The sequence below is a fragment of the Symphalangus syndactylus genome, chromosome 17 (genome assembly GCF_028878055.3).
Source record: "Symphalangus syndactylus isolate Jambi chromosome 17, NHGRI_mSymSyn1-v2.1_pri, whole genome shotgun sequence".
NCBI classification, from domain to species: Eukaryota; Metazoa; Chordata; class Mammalia; order Primates; family Hylobatidae; genus Symphalangus; species Symphalangus syndactylus.
The window spans coordinates 51,144,187-51,152,662 of record NC_072439.2 but is presented as its reverse complement, the minus strand read 5'-3'; the positions used below and the strand labels follow the sequence as shown (position 1 = coordinate 51,152,662).

Below are 8,476 nucleotides of genomic sequence, written 5' to 3'. Positions count from 1 at the left end.
TGAACAACTATGTTTTTGTAACCTAACACAATGAAGGGAGTTGTCACTAGATGATTCAGCTAGTTAGAATCTCAACTCCCTTTCTGGGGAGGAAATCTGAAGCATGGTGTTTGTATTAGAGGCTAGGGTCATGCTTATTTGGACTTCAGTTCTCCCGCATCAAAGCCAGTTAGAGACTATGAACAGGGAGGGGGAAGGAAGGTGAACTGTCCACCTGGGCCAGAAGAGCAAGCAGTGTAGCCAAACCAAATCTGTCACCTTTTTTTGAGTGTCTGTCTTTCTAATACATATGCTCACTCGTTCTCTCTCTCTCTCACACACACAAACACACACACACACGTTTCAACTCTCCACTGCTGTAAAGCTGTTCTTGGTAAAATTCCCTAGGGCAAAATCAACTGTAACTTGAGTTTTCAGCTCACTTAGTATCAGTGGGAAATTTGCCATGTTGGACTTTGACAGCCACAAAAACCAGTCTGACTGAGAGTGGCGAGGCCATGAGGTCTAGGTGGAGTATGAACTCACCAACTTGGAATGATTACTTGGAGAATGCTCATACTGCCTCTTATTTATGCTTCGGTCCAAGTCTTTGAGAGTGCTGAAGTCATAGAAATGACTAAACAAATGTATAGTAGGAAACTTTTTAATTCAGAACTCAAACACAAAATAATGCTCCTCTGTCACCAGGGATCCCTGGAAAATGATGTCTAAAAATAAGCTCTGAGCAAACCATCCTCGGTTCTTGTCCTTGTGGCATCTTCAACTCCCAACTGATGGAAATCTCACTGGTCTGAACTTCAAATGGTATGAAAGCAGGAGTGGAGAGTTTCACCCCAACCTTTCTGCAAAAAAGCAAGCATATTTCATATAAGGTCAAAAGACCATGTGAGGCAGGAGAATAGAGTCTGGAGGCAGGGAACCTAAGGCTTTTCACACCGACTTCCTAGAACTAAATTGAAAGGAAAACCCTAACTTTCCATGCCTCAGTAACAAAAGGACCAGAGGCTACTCCTTTTGACCTTTTCTGCGTGGCAGTTGGGAAATTATCTATAAGCGACAAATCAGACTGATTGCTGGTAGAGACTTTGTTTCCAACTTAGTAACTTCACTCCAGACTCTGAATGGTCTGACTGTGGCTCTGATCAGACTGATTGTGGGCGGAGCCTTCAGTTTGCATAGAAGTATAACTTTGTAACTTCACCATACCCTCTGATTGGTTGCTTTTTGCAACCAATCAGATGTTTGCGCAGGAGTGTGACCTTTGTAACTTCACTTCATTATCTGGTTGGCTGCTTTCTGCAACCAGTCAGACTGATTGTGGGCTACCACTTCATTTACATGAGGTGAGCATGAAGTGGCCAATGAGAAACTTCCAGGGGTATTTGGACCCAAGAAGATTCTGTATTCGGGCCCTTGAGCTGGTGCTCGAGCCCACTTCCACAATGTGGAGTGTACTTTCATTTTCAATAAATCCCTGCTTTTGTTATTTTCTTGCTTCATTCTTTGCTTTGCTGGGGGTTTTGTCCAATTCTTTGTTCAAAACGCCAAGAACCTGGACAACTTGCAATCATGACCAGTGTCACAGGTAGGGAAATCCTTTTACAAGTTAGAGCTGGGTAAAGGAAATGAAAATAGGCTTTATTATTTCTCTCCTCTACTGAATCTAGACAATTCTTTTAAAAACTTTTAATTGCATACATCTCTTGTTTGTTGATAGTTCTATTTTGCTACAATAAAACCGAGTTTGTAGAACAGGAGCTGTAGCTTTAATTTTGAGACATCAGGTTAACCTTGAAATCATTCGTCAAATTAAAGAAGAATACAAGCGATTAATGTCTCAAAATTATGTTATTTAGAAGTGCCAAAGAAACAGTCCCCAAATCTGATCAACATTGTAGTAAAATCAGCCCAGTGTGTGAAGGAAAGAGCATGGGTACTTGAGTCAGGGAGCCTTGCGTAGGAGGAATCCAGGCCTAATTACTCGCCAGCCTTGTGACTTTGGCCTACATGCTTAATCCAGATGAGCTTCAGTTTCCTCACCTGTAAACAGCTTTGCACAAGGGAGCTGTAAAGTTAAATTACGGCATCAGAGTGACTTGCATGTGCCCACTCTCCTTCTGCTCCACGCTCCTCTTCCCCTGAATGCACAGAAACTGGATACGTATTACCCAGGAACCCTGAACAGTTTTTGTCATTCTCCCCAAAGGCAGCTGTGATCTGTGGAAGGAGGCCAGCAGGAGAGAACTTGCCACTTTTCCCAGGGAGGACCTGGTCTCCCATCAGACAGAGAGAGGAGCTGCAAGTGGACTGCTACTTCTCCTACCTCACAAAGAGAACCACTTGGTGAACCAGGTTCAAAAGGTGCAAACACATGAATTCATCAGTTTAAATTTTTTAGAGTTTTTTATTTTAATCAACGGTTTTCTTCTCAACTGAAATGAACCTTCCTGGACTTGTGTAGCCTCATGTATAAAACTAGAAAGTTGGGCCACCTACATCAGTGGACTTCAACTCTGCTTGTGCACTGGAGTCATTTGGAGGACTTACTTAAAATGCAGATTCCAGGCCTCACCCACAGACATTCTGTTTCCCTTGGGCTGAATCAGGGTGTGTCGCTTTAGAAAACCATAGACCATTTTCTGTTGAAAGTCAAATGGTCTTTGAAGCCCTCCACATCTCACGTGCCAGGCTCTAATTATTCAACCCAAGGAAATGATACTCAAATCAGAACACGAGAGTCCTTTCCCCTTCAAGTATTTGTGCACTAGTTGTCTTAGGTGCCCTGGATGTCTTCAGCTCACCCATTCAACAGGAAGTCAGACCAGCCCTTCTGGGTAGCTAGCCCTCAGGAGGGGAGACCCAGAGCCACATCTTGAGCTTCAGACCATAGGGCAGGCACTCCAGGAGGTGTCTTGTCTGAAAATGGCAACTGAGACCTGGGAGAGTTCTTGGCTCAATGAGCCATCAGCTGAGCAATGTTGCAGATAAAGATGGGGAATTGGTGATTAATTCTAGTTTAATTGGGCCAACAGAACTTATTTTTTAGCCCAAGAATAACTTGAGCTACAACCTAAAGTGAAGGGAAAGCCAGGAAGCTGTGTGTAAGGTGGTCTTACACTGCTCCCTGCCTCTGCATCTCTCTACTGTGGTTGTCTGCCTTGATTATAGTTCCAAATAAAGGACAGCAACTGGCTTCCCTGTCTGGTCCCACACTCACCTTTTCCTGAGAACGACTTCTCCTGCATGTACCTGGTTGCAGGGATGGCTCCCAGCAGCCATGTTTTTGCAGGCCCCAGGGGCATGGGCACCTGGCCCCACAGGCATGGGCACCTGGCCTGGTCTTGTCCAATGCATGTCCCTTCTCTCACAATCTGGACATGGGATGAATCTCTTGAACTGAAAAAACTATAAACTTCAGAACTGTCAGTAGCCATATTTTTTGTGTGTGAACTGAGAACCAGAGACAACGAGACTGCACTAAGAAGAATAAAGTATATGGATAGAAAGAGTCAAAAACGCAAAATGTGGAGTATGACATTCCGAATTTCCAGAACTTTGTTCCCCTGTCCATGAGTTCCATCATCCTATCTGCATCTCCACCTTTGAAGTTTATAATTAACGCCCCTTTGTTTTAGGTAACTCAACTGGCTTCTGTTACTATAATCGGAATGCTCTAATGATCATTGCTACTATATAGGAATCATTACATTTGTCATGTTCAAATGAGTAAGAAACTGCAAGGAAGGAGAAATACATGTGGAAAAACACAACTGGGGTGCAGGAGATCTGAGTTCAAATCTTCCTCCTAGAATCTCATAACCACGTAGAATCATAGACTGTTTATGTTAATTCTTAAAGGTAACTCAGTTCCACTGCCAACTAGCTAGATGACCTTGGGAAGAGTTTTTAACCCCTGTGGGATTAACTATAAAATGGCCGTAATGATTCCATTCACTCTATTGAGGCTTCTTTCAGCATGAAAATCTATGCTTATATAGCACTTGATATAAGGAAAAGGAGTTTTCCCTGGAATTATTCTTGAAGCCACATTCTGTGCATGAAAAGGTTGAAAGAGCTAACCCTAAGAAGCATATACCAGCTGCTTATGTTAATGATAGGTAAAATTGAACATTTTCTAACTTAAATATAGTAAATGTCAATTTTCCCTAACTTTTCATAAGATGTTTTGGCTTTGCTTAAACACAAATAATCTTAGAACTCAACATATTCAACTTCCCTCTTCATCTGAACAAAATTTGGCAAATATTAATTGAGAGCCAACTAAATGCCTGACACTATGCTAGCTGCTGTGCCCTCAAAGAAGAAAATAGAAGGTCCCTGCTCTCTGAGACTTCAGTGAAGGTGGGGAAGCTAAGGAGGATACACACTCGTGCATCGTGGTCAGATTGGGGCTACCATGCAGGTGTGGTGTGTGTAAGAACAAAGCGGGAGTCATGAGCAGGCTGAGGGTGGGGTGGTGGCGGAAGCAGGCAGGGGTGTGACGAAAGGCATCATGGATGAAGTAACAAGTTCAGTCACGGTAACAAGGCAGGGTAGGGTAGGCTGGGCAGAAATAGTAGGGCCTTTCCGGCAGTTTTGGCATATCCAAAACATGGGGCTGAGAACCAGCAGCTCATGCTCTGGAACCTGCAGTTCTGTGATGCAGTAAAAACCACTGCTTCCAAGGGTATCATGGATTAAGGGTGATTCCAGAAGGGATGAGGGAGCTAGAAATGAGTTTTACTATAACCGGGGGAAGTCCAGTATTTTAAAATTTATCACGAAAGATAACAAAGGAATCCAACATATATTGGAGTGATAGAATCCCAGAAAAGTAAATATAGTGAATCACAGATAGAGACATCTCCTCTGAGAGAGTGGGCTGATAAAAATAGTAAATAATCATAGGTAACTTTTTTTGAGTGACTGCTAAATGCCAGATGCTTCAAGCTTTACACACATTGACTCATTTCTGCACACCACAACCCTATGAGGCAGATTTTATTATTTGTGTCAGAGAGGTCCTCTCAGTAAGGCCTTCTCCTTCTCTCACCTATTCCCCTTTTCTGCTCTTATCACCGTCTAATACCCTCTGTGTTTTACTTATTATTTTTTATTTGCCTCTCTCTTTCTGATAGAGTGGATACTCCTTAAAGGCAGGAATTTTGTTGTTTGCTTTGCTTACTGCTATATCCTCAGCACTTATAACACATAGTAGGAATCAATAGATGTTGGTGAATGAATGAATTATAGAAATAGAGGTACACGGTACACAATGGTTAATAGCTTGCCCCAAATCAAACAACCAGGCAGTGGTAGGGCCTGGGAGCAATGGTGTGAGTGGCTGGGAGATCTTGGGCTCACAGAGAGGCATAATGAAATTGAGGGTGGGGAGACTGGAGCATCAGCCTGGTTAAAAAGAGGCTTAAAAACTCATAGATGCGCTTATTTTAGTCATCCAACTATTCAATACTATTTACTGAGCACCTATTATGCACCAGACATGCTCCAGGTACTGGGGAAACAATGGTGAACAAGGCAGAAGGTGTCTGCACTCAGTGGGGAGGGGAGGGGAGACAACAACAGAAAAGGAAACAAGCAAATACACAGAATAACTTCAGAGGCTGATAAATTCTGTGATGATGATACAGCAGAGTAACGTGATGGAGCATAACTAGAGATAGGGGGAATATCTTCCCTAGATAGGTCTGCAGAGAGGACTTCTTTGACAAAGTTACATATGAGCAGCATCCTGCAGCACGTATGTTTCTTTTTTCTGGGGAGAGGGTTTTATTATCAGATTTTCAAAAAAATCTTTTATTTTTTATTTTAAGATTCTCAAAAACCTGCTAAGAACCACTCCTCTAGCCCTGCTTTTTGTCTTATAGATTAGGAAACAGTCCTGGAATGTAAGTGACTGGACTGAGTCCACACAGCTGGAATATAGCAGAGTTGGGGGTCTCACTCCAGGCTTTCTCTTTCCAAGCCGCTCACTCTTCTCCATGCCCTACTGACTTGGGGATGGGAGAAAGAAGACAAAATGAAATTTAAGCACTTGAGGGTGAAGTGGTTGTATTAGTTCATTTTCACACTGCTATAAAGAACTGCCTGAGACTGGGTAATTTATAAAGGAAAGAAGTTTAATTGACTCACAGTTCTGCATGGTTGGGGAAGCCTTGGGAAACTTTCAATTACAGCAGAAGGTGAAGGAGAAGCAAGACAACTTCTTTTTGTTTTTTTGTTTTTTTTTGAAACTGAGTCTCGCTCTGTCACCCAGGCTGGAGTGTAGTGGCGCAATCTCAGCTCACTGCAAACTCCACCATCCAGGTTCACACCATTCTCCTGCCTCAGCCTCCCCAGTAGCTGGGACTACAGGTGCTCGCCACCACGCCCGGCTAATTTTTTTGTATTTTTTTGGTAGAGATGGGGTTTCACCATGTTAGCCAAGACGGTCTCGATCTTGTGATCTCGTGATCCACCCACCTCGGCCTCCCAAAGTGTTGGGATTACAGGCGTGAGCCACTGCGCCCGGCCGCAAGACACCTTCTTTACAAAGCAGCAGGAAAGACAAGCATCGAGAGAAGGGGGAAGAGCTCCTTATAAAACTGTCAGATCTCATGAGAACTCACCCACTATCACAAGAACAGCATGGGGGAAACTGCCCCCGTGATTTGGTTCCCTCCCCCTAGTGTCTCACTTGACACGTGAGGATTATGGGGATTACAATTCAAGATGAGATTTGGGTGGGGACACAAAGCCTAACCATATCAGTGGTTTAAGAATCACTTTCTCCCATTTTGGCCCCAGGTGGGATAGATCAGCAGACTGGAGGGTTGCAATGATTATACTTCAACAAAGGATGCTGTCATTCACCCATAGTGCCCAGGCTCTGTCACCAGTGGAATCCTGTCTCCAAGCCGTCAGGCCGAACACACATTCCCTGTTGTTGGACACATGGTGGTGACCCAATGATGCTCTTGTGAGGATTTGCCTGCCTCTGCCTGAGCAGGTGGGTGGTTCCAGCTTCCCAACTCCACTGATTTATTTCCTCAGGCCATCCTGGATTCTGGCTTCACCCCTGTTAGTGTGCTGAGGCCACACTTCTTGGGCCCTCCTCCGGTCCCATGCCACATCACTAACCACAGCTGGTCTCCTCAAATTTTGTATGTGTCCCGCCCTCTAGTTTTGGGCCAAATCCTTCAGACTCTAGATTCACGAACCTCATTCACCTTCTTCTTCTAAGCTAATGCCTCCCTACCTTGGTCCTTTTCTATGTTCTGTACTCTCGATCCTGTCCTGGTGACAAGGCCCTTCAGGCCTGGCCCCACCCAGCCACCCTGTCCACCTCCCACTGCCATCCACTGGCTGGTGCAATCTGCTGTTCAAGGCTTAAATTTATTCAGTGCCCAGCCCCTCCTTCTGCAAGGTAACCACCTAGAAAGTTAGTCTAACACCCTTTCTCTGCCCTGTGTGGGGAGCCTGTGGAAGCTGGTCTCAGGATCTGGCTGGGTAAACCATCTGATTACCTCCGTGTGGGTTCTGACACTCCTAGCCAGTTCTGTTTCTCTGAACCTTGTTTCTCCACTCTGCTTGCCAAGTTCCTTTCTCTTATTTTTTTCTCTCTCTCCCTCCTTTCCTCCCTCCCTCTATCCTTCCTTCCTTCCTTCCTTCCTTCCTTCCTTCCTTCCTTCCTTCCTCCCTCCCTCCCTTCTTCCCTCCCTCCCTCCTTCTCTCCCTCCCTCTCTTCTTTCCTTCCTCTCTTCCTTCCTCCTTTCCTCTTTCCTTCTCTCCCATTCTCCTCCTCCCCCTCTCTTCTTCCTCTTTTTATTTTTGTCCCATGCTTTAGGCCTTCCTTGGCCCTTCCTGGCATTGCTTTTCCTGACAGCAACACTCAATAATTTTTAAAATGCACCTGAGCCCTTTGTGTTGACTGACGCCACCTCTGTTGTGGTGCAGTTTTGTTTTAGAGGCAGATGTCCAGGGACGCTGAACACTGAAATCCATCCTGCAGAGCTTGCTGTAGGCAGAGTAAAGAAGTTTGCTCTGTAGTTTTCCCAACAGCCTCCTCAAATCCATGGGTGACGTCTCAGACACCTTGTATTTAATAGACAAGGAAATGAGCTCAGGAGATTTGCCCCAGGTTGTAAATTAAATCAGCACAAAGGTAGAAATGAACACAGAGCTCTCAGATTGGAAGCTGTCCAGACAGCTGCATGGAGCAGGGGCACAGCCCACTGTCTTTCAAAGCCTCAACCAGGGCTGTTGCATCTCGGACACTTGGCAGTTACTGGAAAGTCATGTTAGGCTTTCCTGTTGATTCTTTATCTTGTGGAGGAGTTGCACAGTCAATGCCTTGTTCAAGATTAATCATTTTCCCTGTTGCCTATGACTGAGGCTGTTTCTCACGTCCTGCCCCTGGTTTTGCCTGTCCCAAGGATTTCGTCTGAAGGGCGGGACATTCCCCCTGCCTCTTCTC

The 8,476-nt window shown here is 44.7% G+C and overlaps 1 long non-coding RNA gene across 1 annotated transcript; it reads right to left on the bottom strand.

Moving 5' to 3' along the window:
* Positions 1–627: 627 nt before the first annotated feature.
* On the bottom strand, positions 628–8,450 carry LOC129466349 (uncharacterized). The gene is made up of 3 exons (XR_008652129.1): positions 7,913–8,450; positions 2,041–2,217; positions 628–842 (listed from the first exon to the last, which is right to left on the bottom strand). It is a non-coding gene; the product is annotated as an uncharacterized lncRNA (long non-coding RNA).
* Between the last annotated feature and the right edge of the window lie 26 nt (positions 8,451–8,476).